This window comes from Euprymna scolopes, chromosome 35 (assembly GCF_053919585.1).
Source record: "Euprymna scolopes isolate OS-2025 chromosome 35, ASM5391958v1, whole genome shotgun sequence".
Lineage (NCBI taxonomy): Eukaryota > Metazoa > Mollusca > Cephalopoda > Sepiida > Sepiolidae > Euprymna > Euprymna scolopes.
In genome coordinates, this window is record NC_136516.1 from 77,412,521 (window position 1) to 77,435,368 (window position 22,848).

General features: G+C 36.7%; 1 protein-coding gene across 1 annotated transcript in view; it reads right to left on the bottom strand.

Annotated features, from left to right (window-relative positions):
* The window catches only part of LOC145259956 (unconventional myosin-Ia-like), a 1,146,131-nt gene that overhangs the window by 1,100,341 nt on the left and 22,942 nt on the right, over positions 1-22,848 (bottom strand). The window lies entirely within an intron of this gene.

Sequence of the window (22,848 nt, forward strand, 5' to 3'; positions counted from 1 at the left end):
TATATTGAACCTAATAGTGAGTAGTGAGATAAAAACTTATATAGAACTTGTTTTCTTACTGTTGCGCACTTTAAAGTTAAAATAGAAAGTCGGTCGCCTAAGCTCGCAGCGCAGATTATGGTGTTATAATCATTAGATCAATTTGGCTGGATGTTATGACATTTAATAAAAGTTAAAACTTCAGCGACATTTCTCGTGGTATAGATTGACTTTGAGATTACGTCCTTACTAATGTTAATGGAGTCGGAGAGGACTTCGTGGCCGGGTTCGTATCTTCCGACCAGTAGTAATCGTGTCACCCTGCACTGAAGATTTTCAAAAGGATGAAACACTAATTTCTGTAGGTATTAAAAATTATTGTAATAATTATATATATAATGATTAAAGTTAAATTTTGGAGATTAAAATATATACAAATATATTTAAGTTAAAAATTGCGAGCCTATCCTTGTTTTATCGTTATTTCCATGGCAGGTGTTCGTCTGAACTCCAATCTCTGGTCCCCCCGTCGCCAATCTTTCACGAAAAACACCCGTCTAGCTGAATCCACAGTGAAAATTTCCCTCACTCTTTATCTGTGCCTAAATCAAAACGTGGATTCCATGAACAAAGCTTCTTTCTTAGAACTGCACGCCTGTGGAACTGTTCCATCTGCCTGCTTCCCACCTGACTACAACTTGGATGTCTTCAAGTCCAACGTTAACAAATTCCTAATGAACCGCCCCCTTAAGTAAACACTTTATCAAATCTCCACACTAACGTACTGTACTTGCAATAACCCTTATCCCTGAGTGGCTTCCGGGCCTTGATAAGTGGTGACCACCGTGTAAAAAAAAAAATTATTGTTTGAAACAAGGAATATATAGAGAAAAATCATATTTACTTCCTTAATCCATGGATTTTCAATAATGGCTCATATCATCAGGGGAAATGAAATGCAGTTAGCAAAATGTTCAGCTGTGAATCAACATATTTTGCTTTTTAGCACATATTGAAATTGTTATTTAAAGTTATTTAGATGGTGCTTTACAGTCATAGATTTATCTCATTCATATATCATCATGTGCTGTCCTTCGTGTCCGAAGACGACTTCCTGTGAACCATCATTCTCCACTTGTCACGGTCGTGACTGAGGGTCTGCCAGCTTCCAGTAGGGATCAACCTGTCCCTTAGATTTGGTTTGACGGTGTCACGAAACCCGATCTTAGGTCTGCCTATACCTCGTACCCCATCCTCCAGTTGTGAAAACAGTATCTGTTTTGGTAGTCGGGAGTCCTCCATTCTGTTTACGTACCCAGCCCATTTCAGGTTTTTCCGGATGATCAGGTCATACATGCTTGGGAGGTTGGCTTGTGATAGGATATCCCTGTTGCTGACAAAGTCATACCACTTGGCATTTAAAATCTGCCGGAAGTGTCTCGTCATATAGGTGTTGAGCTTGCGGGCTACCAGTTGGTACACTGGCCAAGTTTCTGCACCATATATGAGTGACAAGAGGACGATGGCGCGGTACACCAAGCATTTAGTTCTGAAAGTCAGGTCTTTATTTTGCCAGACCTTTTGTTTGAGTTTACCATAGGATATGGAGGCGTTAGCCATTCTTGTAGAAATCTCCTCGTCCATTTTGTTGTTGTTCATTACCGTGGTCGTTAGGTATTTGAATTTGCTGACATTGTAAAGCTCCTGGTCTTGAATCTTAATTGGCTGGCTTGTTGCTGGTGATCCAGGGAATTGTTGGTACATCATTTCGGTTTTCTTGATGTTAATCTTCAATCCGAAGGCCTTGGCTGATCCTGTAAAGCGAGTTATGTCCTGAGCATCCTCGTGCCTATGCGCTACAAATGCGGTGTCCTCAACAAACATAAGCTCCCATACGAGTATCTTTGTTGTTCTATTTGTGGATTTGTATGCATTGACACGGTCTGCTCCCGGCCTAGATCGTATAAAAACACTCTTATCACAATTTCTAAAGGCATGCCGAAACACAACTGACAGGTAGATTTAGAAGAGGACTGGAACGAGGATGCAGCCCTGTCTGACACCATTCTGCACATTGAACGGACCGGAGAGCTTGCCCTTCAGCTTAACTGTGGCTTTCATGCCTGAATAAAGGGCTCTGACAAGGCTGGTGAAGTGTGCAGGAAAGCCAAGCTTCAGCAAGACTTCCCGAAGAGTGCTTCGATCCACTGTGTCAAAAGCCTTCGTAAAATCCAAAGATCATGTACAGCTCCATATTTTGCTCCACACACTTTTCCTGGATCTGTTTGAGCGAGAAGATTATATCCGCTGTGCCTCTGTTTGCATGGAATCCACATTGTGCCTCAGGTAGCAAGGTTTCAGCGTGCACTGTACGCCTGTTCAAGCGAACACTTTCCCAGGGACTGAGAGCAGTGATATACCCCTGTAGTTACCGCACAGCCTACGATCTCCCTTTTTGAATATGGTCACTAGCTGTGCGTCTTCCCAATCTTGAGTGACAGTTGCAGTGGCCCAGGCGCTCTGTGCAGAGAGTGCTAAGTAGTTTTTGTCCTCCTCGCTTGATGATCTCAGGGTATATGCTGTCATACCCAACTGATTTGCCATCCTGTAACATCAGCACTGCTTTGCAGATTTCATCTGAGTCAGGGCATCTATCCATCCAGTGCTGTGTCGGAAACTGCTCCAGGTTGATTATTGTTCGTTCGTCAATGTCTGGTGTCTCGTTTAGCAATGTTTTGAAATGCTCAGTCCATCGTTTTAGAAGCTCGCATTTGTCAGTGAGGAGAGTGGAATTGTCGCTTGCAAGTAGTTGATCGGGATGGCTCACATTTGGGCTCCAGACTGCTTTCATACTCTCATAGAAACCCTTCATGTCATTGGTGTCAGCCAGAATCTGTGCATTTATAACCTGAAAGTATTATCTGTCTGTTGTAGATATCGACAATGTGAGACTAAAGAAGCAATCCCTTATGGACATACGTCAGAAGCAGAGATACGCCATTGAATTCTTTTAAATACTTTAAAGTGTTTGTTTATTTACAAACAAAAAGCGTCGCAATACGTTAATTAAGCAGCAGGCGATATCATTTACGATAGTACTCTAAAGGAAGTCTTATATAGTAATCCACAGACTTACTTATATATATATATATATATGAGTGAGTGAGTGAGTGAGTGTGTGTGTGTGTGTATTTGCGTCTGTCAAACAACGATCTCCGAACGGATATTGTTCGAAGATGCAGACATCAGATCGGATTAATTAATGTTTTTGTAACAAGATTAAAGGTTGGAAATCGTTCTGAATTGAATTTTTATCGCCAGAATTTATCCAATTCCACCGTCGCAGATTATAATCATACGTACTTGATAAGCTTCCCCCCACCCTTTTTTTTGGGGGGGTGTCTCATACATCGTTTATCTCATTCTATTGTACACGGCTACGATGCAATACATTTTTCTTCTTCTAAAATATGACGCTATAACTTTTCATTACATCGCTATAACGTTTAGACGATGAACGTTCCAAAAGTAATGTCGCCTATTTTTTTTTTCCATTCCGACCGAATGGATGAGGAGGGATTGCAAATTGCATTGTTATGATAAATGAACTTATGCATTAATGACCTGAAGGTTTCACCCGTCGCAGATATTGATGGCGTGAGACTAAGAAAGCAACTCTGTCATGGATGTGTAGCTGAAGCAGAGATGCGTTATTGAATTCTTCCGTGTAGAAAAAAAAAATTGTACCGATCACCATTCATCGGCGCCTGTTAAACGTTTCCGAAGCTGATGTACATGAACTTGGTGTCAGCATAGTTAGAAAATGAGCTTGTCGATTTTAGAATGGCGATGAAGATGTGTAGCAAAGCGTGCTCTAAACTTTTATAACCGAAGCGTCAAAAGAGGCAGGCAGAAGTGCATTGAGAATGCTGGTGACTATGCAGAAAAATAAGTTTGGGAGCATAAAACATTGATCGATTTAATGGTACCACTCGAATTTTCGTACGGCACAATCACGTTGATACCCCGGTTCCCGCCAGATCACCAAAGTTAACCAATGTTGAGCCTGGCCAGTACCAGATGTGTGACTATTTGGAAAGGCTAGTAACTGTATGTAACTTCTGGGAAGGTTGGATGTGGGGACAGCACCCTCATCCCGAAAAAAAGAACTCCTCATTACAAAAGCATCTACACAGTTGTAGTTGGCTTATGCCCCTCCACGGGCTCAAGAATGGGACTCACATTTCCCCAGACTTTTACACTATTGAGCTCTTTAAATTCTCATATAATCCCTATCACGAAATATATATATATATATATATATATATAAGGTAAAATTAAAAGCCAAGAACAATGCGAGATTTTTTTTTATAGAGTAAAATTAAATGAAAACAAAAGAAATAAATTTCTTTTTTTTTTGTTTGTTTTTTCTTTTTCACACAAATTTTAACTCTAAACAACAGTAATTTTTTTTTCTGTTGTATTCAATGGTGTTATAAATCTCAATATATTTCAGACTTATTAGTCCTTTTTTAAGAGAAGACAGCGGAAGAGTGTTCAAAATTGGAAAAGCAGCCGCAGAGTTTGCCACGTGATACCGCGTAATATAGAACAAAAAATGACGTTAAGAGAACGTTAAAATAAATCAGTTGATGTTTGAAATACTTGTTGCGTTTGTGAATCAAGGGAGATGACTATATATATATATATATATATATATATATATATATATATATATATGCATATATGTGTGTGTGTGTTCCAGAGAAGAGAGTTCTTTTTAACCATAACCGAGACGTCTTTTGCCATTTTCATCCGAGGCAAACGATGGCATTTTTTATGTTTAAAAAAGATAGTAAGGGGAAGAAATTAAAAATTAGTTTAAAAATGAAGACATATTTACAATTACCATAAAATAAATATGTACAAGGGGGGTAGGGGGAAGGGAAAGAGAAACAAAAAGATTATACATATATGAATAAGTATTAAAGGATAGAAATAATCTCGTAAAATAACACGAGTGAGGAATGATATATTCCGCATACAAATATACGGGAAAGAAAAAAAAACAGCAAAAACAATTAAAAAGAAAAAAAAAACGGGGAGCATTTGAATATCTCACAAAGAAAATATACAGAAGAGAGAGTGTAGGGAATTTATACATACAGGGTGAACCAAAAAAAAAAAACAAAACAAAAGCTAAATGGAGGCCATCTAGAATATATGCTGTAGAACAGAGAAAAAAAGGCCAAAGAACCTAGTGTTTTGATGTGATGTTTTGAATATAATAAACTAGTTATGACCAAAGTTTAATTTCATTCGGACAAAACACTAAGAAACGGGGCCTAATTAGATTTGGGCCCGTTTTTTTTTGGGGGGGGGGAAGGGGGTCATCTATATACATGTATAGCTATACATATCTATAGTATCTTTCTACAAATCACCTAAAAAGTCCAATGAATTAATAGAACCTTACACTTTATTGACTGCAGAGAGTTTTTAGATGACTAGGCGATCGGTCTCGAAATAAATTTTTTAAAAAGTGGTCCTTATATGCCAACCCATATTCTGGATTATCCAATGAATGTTGTCTATAGGCACCGCCAAAACTGGGGGGGGGGGGCAGGTCAGTACTTTTTGACGGACCGTCTTTTTAAAAATCTACCAAAAATCAGGTAATTATCCGATCAATACGAAATTTTCAGCGATTATTAGGAGAAGAATGAACTTTATAACAGTGTACTTATTTTTCATAAACGATATTTATATATATATATTTTTTTGCTTACAAAACCCCCCCTTGTTTTGAAGTGGGAACAAATATGCTTAAAATAATCATCTGAGACTGAAATCAACATATTGTGTTGTAAGGGACAGAATTATAGATTAAAAAAAAAAAAAAAAAAAAAAAATTGTTTGCATACCTTATTTTGACGTCTGAATATCAGAACTTCGATTGTGTTTAATTATCCCGCTTTTGAGTTTTGAAGTGTGAAATTCGGTGAATATGTTAAGTAAAATAATTAATTTAAGTTAAGCAAAACAAAAAAAAAATTTTTTTAATATTTATACGAAAAAAGCTATTTTAAAATTTTTGATAAATAAATTAACAATTTTTTTTTAGCGAGCCGAATAATGCATGACCATTATTAAACAGGGCATGCTTTGAATAATCGATACCAAAAAAAAAAATTCGATAAATATTGTGCCCTTTGTGTTAAAAATAGCATCTTTTTTTTCGATCCCGTTTGAAAACGTTTGCCGCCTTTGACTATGGTGGACCAAACGCGCTGAAATAATTTTTTTTTATTCTGCTTTAAATTGCCCCCCCCATTTTGGGGAGTCTGGCCCCCACACACATACACATTAAAAACCAAACGCATACAAATGGTCACCCATCTGGTACTGGCCAGCCTCAGCTTAATAATACATTGAAATTTTCGTCACTGAAAAATAAGTTTTTTTTGGCCTGTTTGGTCTTCCATAGTTTGCTTTTTATCAGACGAAAACGTAAACAGAGTCGATCTGAACTCTACGTCAACGCGAATATCTGGTTACCTATATGAATAAGTGGAATTATTTGAAATTCAGGTACTTATATTATAATATTTTTGCATATTCTCTTAGAAAATCATCCTAAATCTTAGTTAGACAATAAATAAATTAATTAATTATTTCAAAAACCCTTTTTTTTTAATATTTAAGTACGTTTTTTGTGCAAGACAAAAAATGTCAATTGTTAACTTTTTGGGAAAATTTAACATTTAAAATTGAATTCAAAATAGTAGAAAAAGTTTTACATTATTCTGTTTTCTATATGATAAAATTCAGGGTTTTATCTTTCTGGAAAAAAAAAGTTACTCAGAAATAATGGATTTTAATAAACGTAATTTCGTTTTAAAAAACAACAACAACTTGATTTTGCGGCCATTTTTGGCGGTGCCTAGTTGTCTAATATATATATGTTTTTATTATTTCAACCTCGGGAGCATTTGCTTAAATCATTACAAGATTGTTTCTATAGACGGGATAAACAAATTATCCAGCCTATGTCATCAGACAATTTAAGACAAAATAAATTGTCCGACATAGGCGGAATAATTTGTTTATCCAGTCTATAGAAACAATCTTGTAATGATTTAAGCAAATGCTCCCGAGGTTGAAATAATAAAAATATATCTTTACACCATCAACGCTCTGATCCCCATCTGGCATCAATTGAAATGGATGGCTCTCGTCTTGGGGAGGTTCTCTGTTTTGACAAGCTTCTGGGCTTGACCTTTACTCCTGATCTGAAATGGAACACCTACATCAGGTCTGTTGCCAAGGTCGCCGCGAGAATGGTTGGATCCTTCTACCGCTCCAGAAGATATTTCACTACTGATGCAGTTCTTTATCTGTATAAAAGCCAAGTACGTCCAAGGATAGAGTACTGCTGCCACATCTGGGTAGGAGCTGCTAAAAACAGCCTATTTTGCCTTGACAGAGTACAAAATACACTTCGTGGCTTAGTGGGGAATGCCCCTTTCTCTTCCCTGCAACCTCTCTCCTACAGAAGAGACGTTGCGAGCCTGTCTTTGTTTTATCGTTATTTTCATGACAGGTGCTCGTCTGAGTTCCAATCTCTGCCCCTCCTCGACAATCTTTCACGAAAGACACCCGTCTAGCTGAAACCACTATCAGTAATTTTCCCCACTCTTTATCTGTGCCTAAATCAAAACATAGATTCTATGAGCAGAGCTTCGTTCTGAGAAGTGCACAACTGTGGATTGCCTGCTTCCCAAACTTGGATGTCTTCAAGCGCAACATAAACAAATTCCTGACAAACCGCCCCTTAATAAGACACTTTGTCGAATCTCCAATGCTGACGATTACAACGATACTATCCTATTGATTACTGTACACGCAATAACTCTTATCAAGGTCTGGGAGCCACTCGGGGATAAGGTGTGACCTCCATGTAAAAAAAAAATAGCTCTACCAACGTATCAAGCACTTCCCCCTTTTTTTTACCAAATATACATCACATATATGATAAACAGTTTCATATTTGAATTTTTCAAATCATTTCAACGAGGAAAAAAAACACAACTTAGAAAGGCGAGCCCTTAGACTTACATATAACAGAAATCTCATTCTATCAGAGATTCTGTGGCCGTGAAACACACCAAACGGAACGATCTTGAAGAAAAAAAAAAACACTTTAAATATCCCTACTTGAAAGGTTTCTTTGAAAACCGAAAATTTGTAATTAAATGAACGAAATTTTTAAATAAATAAACAATGTTTATTTAATTAAAAAAAACGCATTTATTCAGCTTTATAAACACTTTCATATTCATGTATATATTATTTTTATACCTACATACACTACTGTTTCATCCTTTCGGAATCATCAGTACATGCATGATTGCCCCTGATCTAGGGATACGAACCCAGCTGCGAAGCTATCTCTGACTCAATTAGCGAGGAACCGCAGCGAAAATTGAGCGAAATTTAACATCAGGGACGTACAGCGGGGAGGGGTTGGGGTAAGAGTACCCAAGTACCTGCCCACTTTACTCCTGTTTTAAAAGTGCCCTTTCAGAGGAATCTGTATAAGAGCCAATTACGGCTTAAAATAGAGTACTGTTGCCACGTCTAGGCAGAAGCTGCTCGGCGCGCCATATCCAGCATTCATAGAGTTCAAAACCAATTTCGAAACCTAATAGTTGATGCTCTTTCCTCTTCCATGCAACCTCCTTTTCCCATGGACGTTGCGAGCCTGTTTCTGCTCTATCGTTATTTTCATGGCAAGTGCTCGTCTGAGCTTCAATCTATGCCCTCTTGTAAAATTTTCACAAAAAACTCGACTAGCTATAACTAATATATATGATAACCCCTCCATTTTCTATGTGTACCTAAATCTAAACGCAGATTCCATGAACAAAGCTTTCTCAGAACTGCCCGCCTTTCAAACACTTTCGCTGGACTGCTTCCCGTTTGAATACAATATGGTAGGCTTCAAATCCAATGTAAACAAGTTCTTCTTAAACTATTTCCATAAATAATCAAATTCTATCCATTTCCCTCCCGATTAACTATCACTAAACAACCACCTTACAATCATTAGCCCTTATCCTCGAGTAGCTTTCGGGCCTTGATAAATGGTGACTCCCATGTACAAAAGGAATGTATTATAGACCTGTGCCTCACCGGGACACCGTTTTTTTTTTTTCACTCGAGCACCCGCTCTGAAAAAAAGTTCTCTGTAATTATTAAACAGTGATGTGCAAAGTCAAACATGGGCATAAATGTTAAGTTGAAGGTTTTAAATTTTCATTGCACCATGAAAATATTTGGGAGATAAAAGTATATGGTTGCTTATGAGAAGAGGCATTTTTTAACTGACATATTCAATAGAGAATTAAAATGACTAGCGAGGAAATAGACGAGGCTGAATAGAAAGGCAGGAAAACGAAGGTAGTGTGTGTGTGTGTGTGTGTGTGCGTGCGTGTAGCGAGCATATGAATCAATAATAAAATTGATATTAGAACAAACGAAGACTAGTGCCGACGGGGGAAACGGTAGAGTTCACCTTCAAAACAAGACAGAGGAGAACATACACACACACGGCGAAAATAAAAGAGAAAAGTATCATTATACTAGCAGTATCTACCTGGCGTTTCTCGGGATCATCAAAGTAATATATATATATATATATATATATATATATATATATATATATATATATATATATATATATATATATGTGTGTGTGTCAAAACATCGTTGATTCATTTCCCACACAGCGTAATGATGAGAAGCCTTAACTGTCATTTGGGCGGTCGGGTTTCGATCCTGGCTTGAGGAAGTTGCCTACTTAGCTGCACTGATGAGCTGTGAAACAGCGAAACAGTACTGTATGTGGATGACTATATCTATCTATCTAGCGCATAAGCCTAAAGAATCCTAGAGTGGATGAAACGCGGAATATTCAGTGTAGCTTAATCGCCATATATATTTTATAAATTACTAACTAGCTCTACCTACGTATTGAGCACTTTTGAAGTAAATACTTAAAGTTTACGCATAAATCTATACTTTCATATATTAATTTTATGTGAGTAAATGAAGTAGTTTATATATATATATATATATATATAGATATATATATGTATATATATATATATATATATTGTTTCTATCCGTTAGAAGCGCTGAGTGAAATTTGAAGAATAAAACATGTATAAATAAATTTGCAGCCAAAACTGCAACGCGAAATTTTTTTTATAAATAAACGGGTGTTTATTTTTAAAGAAATATATTTCGGAGTAAGACTCCTTTGTCAATCTTTTTTTTCCTCTTCTTCCTCGACATAATGTAGGCTTAAAATTTATATATTATATATATATATATATATATATATATATATATATATATATATTCACACATTTCCAAATTTATACGTAGAAAGAATTACAATATAAATAAATTAGTTATTTTTTATTACTTAATTTATTATTTAATAAATGACAAAATGCAGCAAAATTAATAAGATTTGAAACAAAATGTGCAGTCTCGTAGAAACGAGAAACGCATATATTAAAGTATACAAAAACGTCACATACTTGTGTTAATATAAAAATATGTCACTAAGGGAGTTAACTCATTGATCCTTCACTTAAAACATAATATCACTTGTTATTCAATAAAAGAAAAAAAGAAAAAAAATTCAATAAAAGAAAAAAATAAACAAAAAAAATTAAAAAAAGAAATAAATAAATGAAAAAATAAAATGAAAAGAAAATTCATAACGCAGCTTTTTAGGCTATTATTTAAATTTGTCGACATCGTAACAATTTCATAGGCGGAATATCTGTTTTTAAAGAAACCCAAGCACCAAGCATTATTTTCTCTAAAGAGTACGGTAGAAGATTGATGAAGACAAATTGGCTGGTTATTATCATATCAACATGTTGGATACATTATTGTTTGAATGTGACTTTCAATATACGACAAAGTAATTTATATACTAGATATATGCTAGCAGACCCATTTCCGGGCGGTGCCTAGGAAAGCTGATAAAACCAAGAATCGCAACCCCAAGAAGTGTATTGACCGGTAAAAAAAAAAAAAAAAAAAAAAAAAAAAAATCAAAATTTTTTTCGACCAAAATATTAAGTGTCTATCTTCGATCTTGTCATGCCCCACAAAAGGGATATCGTTTGAAGTAGCCGAGTGGGCCTTGCTAAATTTCAAATAATAATCTGATGAGTCGCTTTACTGAACGAGTGTTCGTGGTCGAAGCTGGTATTTCCTAATGCGAGACTTGCATACCTTTCGACGTCCATCTATAAGTGGCTCTATCAGTCGGTATTTATGACTTAACCAACCAATCATAATCTTGTAAGGAGGAAGGACCCGGATGTACTCGTATTTATTACATCAGAAATAAAAATAGAAATGTGTTATAATAAACTGAAATAAATCATCTAATTACAAAATAACATCGAATAGTAAATTAATGAGATGATCTTTTGCAAAGCAATATGTAAATTAAACTAACAGTGTCGATCGTATGTACATGGCCAGTGTACAGTATAATCATGTTGACACAAATTCTCCTTGGATCGCCGAAGTAAAGCAACGGTGATCCTGGTAAATACCAGTATGGGTGACCATTTATGAATAACAATCACTGTATGTACGAGGACTTTGACAGCTCCCCTAAAGAGCTGCAAAAACTTAGCGTCAATATTTCTCCTAACGGGGATGGGATATACATGCGATTTCGTGCCGTTTGTAAATTTCGCACTATCATGAAACTTTCTCCTTTGGAGGAAGCCGGTTCAATCTGCCTAGTGTGAGTGTCACTTCTGTACAGTAGTAGTACATGATCAGAATGAGAAATTTATTGTTGTTATAATGTGCATCTGAATTTAGAGTTTGATTCTCACTGTCAGTGCAATAGCTCGCCCACCCTCATGCATATATATATTATAATAAAAGGATAATTTGGCGTTAAAAATGCGATAAATTGCTCACCTTGATATATATATATATATATATATATATATATATATGTGTGTGTGTGTGTGTGTGTGTCTATGTCCTGTGTGCCCCGCATTGCCCGGGTGTTTGGAGGTGTGCGTTAAGCAAAAATTAAAGTGGTATTAGGCAGGCTCGAACCCGTACCGCGAAGGAGGAAAAGAACGTGGAAAAGAAAAAAAAAAAAAACAAAAAAAAAACGTGACGTCCTTGCCGTTGCGTCCATTGCCAAACCGGAAGTGGTGAAGGTTTAAAGTAAAGCTAGTCAATCGAAAAGAGGTGATGGCTTTCGAAAATATCGGCAAAAAAGCGACCCCTCCTTGTAGAAAAGTGCCCAGTTGAGAGTAAAGGAATGAATATTTCGGGGCAATTTTTCATATTTGTCGTCCAAAGGCTCGAGCTTAAAAACGATACCGATCTTGTGAAAATCCGTCGTCCCTGTCGAAAGTTTTAGGTAGACATACATACATACAAATAGACAGGTGAGATTTATTTATCTATATATATAAATTCGTATTCCTGTTTGATTGTTTGTTAGTTTGTTCACAATTTGCTTAATATATACAAAAGTTTCCTTACTTTACTCTCTCATTCATTTCTATATATAGTGTGATTCTTGCAAACTATATACAATATTTGTATATTACATAGGGAAAATCGATTTTATTAAATAGCGGTATCTTAGTTAATGTTTCTAGCGAGAGAATTATTATAAGTGTTCTATTTTAAATTGTTATTTAATACATTATAAACAAGAATTATATTGATAATATATTTAATTAAATTTATTTGAAATTATTATTCCAACACCGATTTTTTAAAAATCTTTTTTGGAGTTATTTGCCCCTCGGAACATAAACAAAAAACTATCACCAAATAAAATTTGGTAATCTCAAATTTCTAGCTTGAATTCCGAGTAGATAGAAAAATGTTTGGCTTTTGTTTTTTTATTAATATTAAAAAAACAAAACAAAATAAGCATTTACGAAAAACTAAAAAGATTTCATTTGTTTGTTTTTATTATTTTTTAAACGGCTATAGAGAAATCAGTAAATTTTTACGGTGTGACCCAACGTAGTTTAACACCTAAAAAAAATAGAGATCTACTAAATACCACAATTTACACTTTTTCTTTTTCTGCGTTAATCTTATCAATTACACACTTAACTTTCTAATTAAAAAAAGGTAAATTTTTATGACGTAACCCAGCGTCGTTTATCCCCCCCCCCGCCAAAAAAAAAAATGAAGACATACTATTTTTTGGCCTAATACGTTTAAACAGCCTTTATAAATAATATGAAAGAAATTTGGAAAAAAAAGAAGAAAATTAACATTTTAGAGTGGGGATCACTTTTCCATTTAACGTAAAATGAGCACCCATTTTTTGGCCAATAAGTGTTCAACGAGGCATGTTACCTGTAGCATTTTTTCAAGTTTGGTGAACGAAGGGAGGGACAAAGCATGACAAATACAATTTGTTTGTTTTTTTGTAAGCATAAGATAATGATGAATTTAATTTTTATGATACCACTCTGTACTTTTACCTAATAGTTTCATAAACAAAACGAAATATGACAACTTATTTTTTTGGGGTGGGGGGATTACATTAGAAACCTAATATGACGGAAAATTTCATTTAATTGTTTTTGGAATTAATTTTTGGTAGATCATTTTTTAGGGGTTCTACCTACTTGGCTCTTTTTTTTTTGCGATCACACGGGTATTCACTGCCATTTTACTAAAACCAAAGTTGTAATGATTTATTTTTAATTATTTAATTATTTTTTTTGGGGGGGGGGGGGCCTTTCCAGTGCTCAATATCCGGAAAATAGTTTCTTCTCTTTGTATCCCTTTTGCCGAAATATCTGGTGGAGTATCACGTACTTCTTTTTTGTGGCGATTACATTTACATGTTTTTATTCGTTCTTTTATTTTTGGAATTTTTGTGGGGGTATCCACGTTACCCATGATGAAAATGATTAGTATAGCAGGTGTGTTCCAAACGGAACTTCATGTCAACCCAGGCAACGCCGGGTACCCATGCTAGTATATATTATATATATATATATATATATATATATAAATAAAATGGGCGGGAAACATCGGATATCCCGGAAAGAGAGGTAAGTGACCGATATTTGAACTGGTGACAATGGTATGGAAATAAAGTGTTTTGATAACAGAAAAATGTTTTGAAATAGGACTGGAATTTAATATAGAAATAATTAAGCCAGAAATCCCTTTTGTGAAGGTATGTTTTCCTTTGTTTGGCAAGCGACAAATATGCTTATTCCGTTCCTTGTTTGTCATTATATTTGAACACACACCAGATAAGTTGCTGTGTGACATTTTGAAAACTAGGCGATCACACGAAAAAGGACAAACGCACATTCAATAAGACACTCGTTACATACACGTGTATATTCACAGGCGGCAACAAGAAAGTCCGCAATTGTAATTCTTTCAAAAACTGCACATTTAATGTAACTGTTTAAACAAACTATACCGCATTTTATTCGCCTTTTATTTTTCTATATTTTTACCTGTTCATATTTGACTTAATTGAAATATTCTAGTGTTCACGTCAATACAATATATAATCATTCAAACACGGTAGCCTTTGAGTATATGGTTAAGAGGCAGCTTTAGTCATTTAGAACTGCTTTAAAGCTTAACCACTCATTTTTCGACCAAATTTCAAACAATTATTACAGTTTATAGATTATCTTCTCAGCTTTATTGTGAAAAGAAATTTCAATTTTCGTTCAGTAAAACAAAAGTAATGAAGAATTTTCTGGTGTTCAAAATCGTAAAAATATGTAAGGAGGTGAGCGACGCTTTTCATGACTGGTTTCCATAGCAACATCGTCGCTTCAGCAATTACTGTCACGAAAAGAGAAGTAACTCGTGAAACAGGCAGAATGAAAGCATGAAAGGGAGATGATTGGGGGTATTTTATTGAAAGCAGACGAGTGCCGTACATTGTTATTGCATATGTGTTTATAGGGGCAAAAAATAAGACTGAAATTAAACAAAGAACAAGTGAATTTTTTGGAAACCTGGAAAAATCATGGATTATAATTGGAAATATTGCAGCATTAAGAATTTGTTTTTTAAATTCAATTTATAACATTATATAATCAATCCTTAATGCTGCAATATTTTAAGTTATAAATTTATTATATTTTTTTACTAGAATATCTTGTCCTTTATTTTCCGTGTTTAAGCGTAACCATATTACTTACCATGTTCGCATTTTTCTATAATATATATACCAACTAGATAGTCATTTCTGATGATTAATAAAAATGAAAATGCAGTAAAGTATTCAAGTTAATTGTAGTTTATTATAATTTATTAATAACTAGTAGGGAGACTAAACGTTGTCCGAGATTGAATGTGTATCAAATGTTTCACCCTCCCATACGTTTATTGTTATCAAAATCGATGAAATCGCTAATTTGAAAAAAATCAAATCGATTAATTGCCTGCTCTTATAAGGGACCCCCCACCCACCCACCGCAGTGTACCGGGAGAAAGCTTCACATGCCTCCTCGCAGTGACTTAGTCCAAATTACTTACTATATTGCTCTTTAGAGAGCATTCTATTAATTTTATAAACTGTTTATACAATACCTTGAATTCAAGTTTGAAATGCAAAAGTTAAGTATTATAGTTCAATTGTGCTCTAAAAAGACATTTATTTCGAACGCGCCTCTGTCTTATAAAAGAATCAACGGTTTATTTTATAGGCTTAGCCTTTTTGCTTGCGCGGTGATAAAACTTCTTAAATGCAGTTGTGATATTACATCGTATAAAAGTTAACTTCTTATTTTAATCGAATGTTTTCGATTATCGATACTTATCCGCCAAATTCCGATACAAAACCTACGTACTAACACATCAAGTACATCCGGATGAAATAAAAAATATAAAAAATATATATAAAAAAATAAACAATCCGCTAAGCTGTTTCGGAGTTCATAGGAAACTTTCACATTATAGTAGGAGAAAGAGAGAGAGAGAAAGAGAAAGTAAAAGAGAGAGAGAGAGAGAAAGAGAAAGTAAAAGAGAGAGAGAGAAAGAGAAAGTAAAAGAGAGAGAGAGAAAGAGAAAGTAAAAGAGAGAGAGACAGAGAAAGAGAAAGTAAAAGAGAGTGACAGAGAAAGAGAAAGTAAAAGAGAGAGACAGAGAAAGAGAAAGTAAAAGAGAGAGAGAGAGAAAGAGAAACAGAGAGAGAGAGAGAGAAAGAGAAACAGAGAGAGAGAGAGAGAGAAAGAGAAACAGAGAGAGAGAGAGAGAGAAAGAGAAACAGAGAGAGAGAGAGAGAGAAAGAGAAACAGAGAGAGAGAGAGAGAGAAAGAGAAACAGAGAGAGAGAGAGAGAAAGAGAAACAGAGAGAGAGAGAGAGAAAGAGAAACAGAGAGAGAGAGAGAGAAAGAGAAACAGAGAGAGAGAGAGAGAAAGAGAAACAGAGAGAGAGAGAGAGAAAGAGAAACAGAGAGAGAGAGAGAGAGAGAGAGAGAAAGAGAAACAGAGAGAGAGAGAGAGAGAAAGAGAAACAGAGAGAGAGAGAGAAAGAGAAACAGAGAGAGAGAGAGAGAAAGAGAAACAGAGAGAGAGAGAGAGAAAGAGAAACAGAGAGAGAGAGAAAGAGAAACAGAGAGAGAGAGAAAGAGAAACAGAGAGAGAGAAAGAGAAACAGAGAGAGAGAAAGAGAAACAGAGAGAGAGAAAGAGAGAAAGAGAGAGAGAAAGAGAGAAAGAGAGAGAGAGAAACAGAGAGAGAGAGAGAGAGAGAAAGAGAAACAGAGAGAGAGAAAGAGAAACAGAGAGAGAGAGAAAGAGAAACAGAGAGAGAGAGAAAGAGAAACAGAGAGAGAGAGAAAGAGAGACAGAGAGAGAGAGAAAGAGAGACAGAGAGAGAGAGAAAGAGAGACAGAGATAGAGAGAGAGAAAGAGAGACAGAGATAGAGAGAAACAGAGAGAGACAGAGAGGGAGAGAAACAGAGAGAGACAGAGAGGGAGAGAAACAGAGAGAGACAGAGAGGGAGAGAAAGAGAAACAGAGAGGGAGAGAAAGAGAAACAGAGAGGGAGAGAAAGAGAAACAGAGAGGGAGAGAAAGAGAAACAGAGAGGGAGAGAAAGAGAAACAGAGAGGGAGAGAAAGAGAAACAGAGAGGGAGAGAAAGAGAAACAGAGAGGGAGAGAAAGAGAAACAGAGAGGGAGAGAAAGAGAAACAGAGAGGGAGAGAAAGAGAAACAGAGAGGGAGAGAAAGAGAAACAGAGAGGGAGAGAAAGAGAAACAGAGAGGGAGAGAAAGAGAAACAGAGAGGGAGAGAAAGAGAAACAGAGAGGGAGAGAAAGAGAAACAGAGAGGGAGAGAAAGAGAAACAGAGAGGGAGAGAAAGAGAAACAGAGAGGGAGAGAAAGAGAAACAGAGAGGGAGAGAAAGAGAAACAGAGAGGGAGAGAAAGAGAAACAGAGAGGGAGAGAAAGAGAAACAGAGAGGGAGAGAAAGAGAAACAGAGAGGGAGAGAAAGAGAAACAGAGAGGGAGAGAAAGAGAAACAGAGAGGGAGAGAAAGAGAAACAGAGAGGGAGAGAAAGAGAAACAGAGAGGGAGAAAGCGAAACAGAGAGAGAGAAAGCGAAACAGAGAGAGAGAAAGCGAAACAGAGAGAGAGAGAAAGAGAAACAGAGAGAGAGAGAGAAAGAGAAACAGAGAGAGAGAGAGAAAGAGAAACAGAGAGAGAGAGAGAAGGAGAAACAGAGAGAGAGAAGGAGAAACAGAGAGAGAGAAGGAGAAACAGAGAGAGAGAAGGAGAAACAGAGAGAGAGAAGGAGAAACAGAGAGAGAGAAGGAGAAACAGAGAGAGAGAAGGAGAAACAGAGAGAGAGAAGGAGAAACAGAGAGAGAGAAGGAGAAACAGAGAGAGAGAAGGAGAAACAGAGAGAGAGAAGGAGAAACAGAGAGAGAGAAGGAGAAACAGAGAGAGAAAGAGAAACAGAGAGAGAAAGAGAAACAGAGAGAGAGAAAGAGAAACAGAGAGAGAGAAAGAGAAACAGAGAGAGAGAAAGAGAAACAGAGAGAGAGAAAGAGAAACAGAGAGAGAGAAAGAGAAACAGAGAGAGAGAAAGAGAAACAGAGAGAGAGAAAGAGAAACAGAGAGAGAGAAAGAGAAACAGAGAGAGAGAAAGAGAAACAGAGAGAGAGAAAGAGAAACAGAGAGAGAGAAAGAGAAACAGAGAGAGAGAAAGAGAAACAGAGAGAGAGAAAGAGAAACAGAGAGAGAGAAAGAGAAACAGAGAGAGAGAAAGAGAAACAGAGAGAGAGAAAGGGAAACAGAGAGAGAGAAAGGGAAACAGAGAGAGAGAAAGAGAAACAGAGAGAGAGAAAGAGAAACAGAGAGAGAGAAAGAGAAACAGAGAGAGAGAAAGAGAAACAGAGAGAGAGAAAGAGAAACAGAGAGAGAGAAAGAGAAACAGAGAGAGAGAGAAAGAGAAACAGAGAGAGAGAGAGAAAGAGAAACAGAGAGAGAGAGAAAGAGAAACAGAGAGAGAGAGAAAGAGAAACAGAGAGAGAGAAAGAGAAACAGAGAGAGAAAGAGAAACAGAGAGAGAGAAAGAGAAACAGAGAGAGAGAAAGAGAAACAGAGAGAGAGAAAGAGAAACAGAGAGAGAGAAAGAGAAACAGAGAGAGAAAAAGAGAAACAGAGAGAGAAAAAGAGAAACAGAGAAAAAGAAAGAGAGAAAGAGAGAGAGAAAGAGAGAGAGAAAGAGAGAGAGAGAAAGAGAGAGAGAAAGAGAGAGAGAGAAAGAGAGAGAGAGAAAGAGAGAGAGAAAGAGAGAGAGAAAGAGAGAGAGAGAGAAAGAGAGAGAAAGAGAGAGAGAGAAAGAGAGAGAAAGAGAGAGAGAGAGAGAGAGAAGACTTGAGAATTCTTTGTCATCTGTTTGTGACATATCGCACTACGTAACATTATCGTCTGATTTTGTTTCTCGTTCACGTGGTCGAGAAGAGAAAAGTTAAAAAAAAAGTATAGTACTAAATGACGTAAGGTTGATTATTAAGTGGTCGTAGAAGCAGAGAGAGAGAGAGAGAGAGAGAGAGAGAGAGAGAGAGAGAGAGAGAGGAGGGGGAGATACTTCTTGACAGGTTGTTGCTGAACACTTAAGTGCAACACTGCAACACACATCTCACCCGTTCTTTCATTTTGTATCTGGTATGCATGTATGATTCTTTTCAAAAATCGAACTTACGACGTATTGCTTCCCTGCAGTCTACAACATAGTCGCTTTCAAATCCCATGTCAACAAGTACTCGTCCCGTACCTTTCCGTAAATAATCGAACTAAGTTTCAGCTGGCAACCGGTGTATCCCATTAACCTTCAAGTGGCTCTTGCTCAAGAGCTGCCCAGCCCCAACATGTTAAAAAAAGGGGAACAAAGAATTGACGGAAACCTAAACGGAATAATAAATAGACAAAACACGGTAAAGAAAGCAAGGAGGAAGGGGGGGGGGAGAGAAAGTATAAAAATAAAAGAGTAAAAAAAAAAAAAAAAAAAAAAAAAAAAAAGAAAGGCAGTGGCTTAACATGCCCGTAACCTAGTTTGATTTTTCTCGTTTTATATAGTACAATTCGTCGCTAGCTCTCTCCGAAACCCCAGACCGGGTATTGACCGAATCATGCTAGGAGACGTAATTAAAAATAGTTTCATCGTTGCTCTCGATACTAGGAGTTGAGGGGGGGTATGTATTATCCTGTTTGTTTAAATGTGTGTATGTATATGTATGTCTAAAACTTTCGACAGAGACGACGGATTTTCACGATATCGGTATCATTTTGAAGCTCGGAACTCGGACGACAAACATTGAAAAGTTGGCCAAAAATGTTAATTCCTTTACCTTCAACTGGGCAGTTTTCTACAAGGAGGGGTCGATTTTTTGCGAGCCATTTTTGCAAGTCATTGTATCGGTTGGATTGACTTTGCTTAATTTCAACGTTCCGAATTTCCGGTCGCGCCATGGAGTAGCGATACGACGTCAGATTTACTTTCACTTTCTTTTCCGCCTACGCGTCACGGGTTCAAGCCTGCCTGCCTGCCTACTACCACTTTTTTTTTTTGCTCAACACACACGTTTAACATCCGGGAAAACGCCGGGCACCAAGCTAGTCTTTACATAAAAGTGATATTGTGTGTTTCTGTGCGGAACGGTGTACCAAACTAGCCTGTTAATGTTTGGTCTACATATTTGAAACTCCGACCTGTGTATCAAATTTGATTTATTTTTATAAGGTAAAAATAGCTGCTAAGAGGTCAAAATTGAAAAGGAAATTGGCAAGCGTAAGTCGATTAAACATGTATCTTCTACGCATGCGCACATATACACTTAAACGTTTAGAGTTTTCTGATCCACCTGTTAGCTCAGATGGTAACGAATAAAGCTGGAGTGCTAATTGATGGGACATAGGTCATATTTTTAAAAAAACTTGAAATCATTATATATTGGGTACAATATAAGAATCAATACAGAATTGACTATAATAATAAATACAAAATCTGCATAAATTTAAATATCATGTTTAAGCATATTTTACGACTGAGCAACACCGAGTGGCCTGCTAGTATACACACTCATATATATATATATATATATATATATGTCATCGACATACAGTACTGTTTCGCTGTATCACAGCTCATCAGTGCAGCTATAAAGGCAATTACCTCAAACCAAGATCGAAACTCAACCGCCCGTACGACAGTCAATGCTTCGAACCATTACGCTAATTGGCAGCTGCTGTGCGGGTAGTGAATTAACGATGCTTTGAATACCTAAGCTCGATTTGTTTACATAAAGATCATCGCTTAATATGCTAATGGTATATATATATATATATATATATATATATATATATGCATGAGAGGTAATCCTCGGACGTGTGTTTTGCCATCACTACGGTCCATTAATACGTTTCTGAATAATTATTTGATGTATAAATAAATAAATACAATAAATAAATTTCTGTATACTTTACTTGAAGTTGTCAGTTCAAATCTAACTAAAAACGATCATGACTAAGGATGACATAAAATCAACACATTTTATCGGTCATAGTTTATTGAATCAGAACCATTTACACCTGTGGATTAAATAAAGAGTTCAGTTCAAAATTAAGTAAACATTCAAATGTTCGACAAGATCAACCTTAAGAAAGGCGGAGGTTACATCAGCTGAAACTTTGTGAATGTAACAACTATGATCTGAGCAGTAGTTTACATAATCCAAACTGAAATTCAAGTATTCTACTTGTTAGGTGAAACGTTCTAAAACTAGCACATCTAGCAGACGAGAAATGTTCACTTGTTATACAGCATTACGTCTAGAGATCACGAAACAGTTTTAAAGTTAGTTCAAAAGAGTCCCAGTAACAAATAAATAATCAAAATCTACTTAAATACTTAAATATAATGGTGGATCAAAATCTTGGGGCCTCTGGGAGGTAAGAGTGGATCAAATTTTGGAGAAGGGTCTCCGGAGACGTAAGAGTGGATCAAGTCTTGGGGAGGGGACCTTCCACCCGGGACGTAAGAGTGGATCAAGTCTTGGGGAGGGGACCTTCCACCTGGGACGTAAGAGTGGATCAAGTCTTGGGGAGGGGACCTTCCACCCGGGACGGAAGGGTGAATCAAGTCTTGGGGAGGGGACCTTCCCCCCGGGACGGAAGGGTGAATCAAGTCTGGGGGGGGGACCTTCCACCCGGGACGGAAGGGTGAATCAAGTCCTGGGGAGGGACCCTACCGGGATGGAAGGGTGAATCAAGTCCTGGAGAAGGGACCCTCCAGGGCCGTGAGGATGGATCAAGTCAGTCTTGGGGACGGAACCTCTCGGGACGTGAGAGTGGATCAAGTCTTGGGGAGGGTACCCCCGATATGTGAGGGTGGATTAAGTCTTGGCAGCCTCTGGGACGTTAGAATGCAACAAGTCTTTTGGCTTTTTTCTGTTTTGTTTTTACAAGGGAGTCACCACTTATCAAGACCTGGAGGCCACTCGAACATATGGGTTAATTTGTATAAGATAGTCAGTGAGGGTAAAGAATGTCTTTGAGGCCCCTTAAACATGTTGTGGTTCAAATATTAGAAGCTCCTGGGATGGCTCACTTTCTAAGAACCTCTGAGATCCAAGGCAACAAGTGCAAGGGTCTTCTGAGCTTCAGTTTATATGTAAATCTAGCGATGTTAAATTTATATGCCGTGAAACAAGTCATTTCTCTAACGTTTTTCTAATATACAAACCACGGAATTGAGAGAATAAAAAAAGGTTAAGCAGAGAAGCAGAACACACGTTGGTAGATTTGTCGATTTTCCCTTTTGACGATGAAAAACGGGGAAGTAGCAACAATGAAAGAAGAGACAGAAGCTGCATTGTCGGCTGCTTTCCTTCAAGAAAAAAATGGATTTTTTTCTTCTTTTTTACCCAACTGAAATCAATTAAAAGGCAAGCAGGGAGTAAAAAAAAGTAATCTATTCCATTTACAATTATTGTGAATGGAAGGGAGTGGCGTGTTATTTAAAAAAAGAAACTAAAAAAAGAAACTAAAAAAAAAAAAACTTGCTTCTTGAAGTAATTGTTCTCCCGAATGTAGGCTGTATATAATTATATTAGATTTAGTTTTTATTAGTAAGCCTTCTAGTATTTCAAATTTTCGTTTATTATTAGTTTATTCAGGCATAGATCAACTAAAATTTTCCTTAATTTAGACAGGCCGCAGGAATTTTTATTAGTCAAGTGGTTAAATATAGCACTATTTTCGCAGCGATGCTTGGTTAATCTCGAC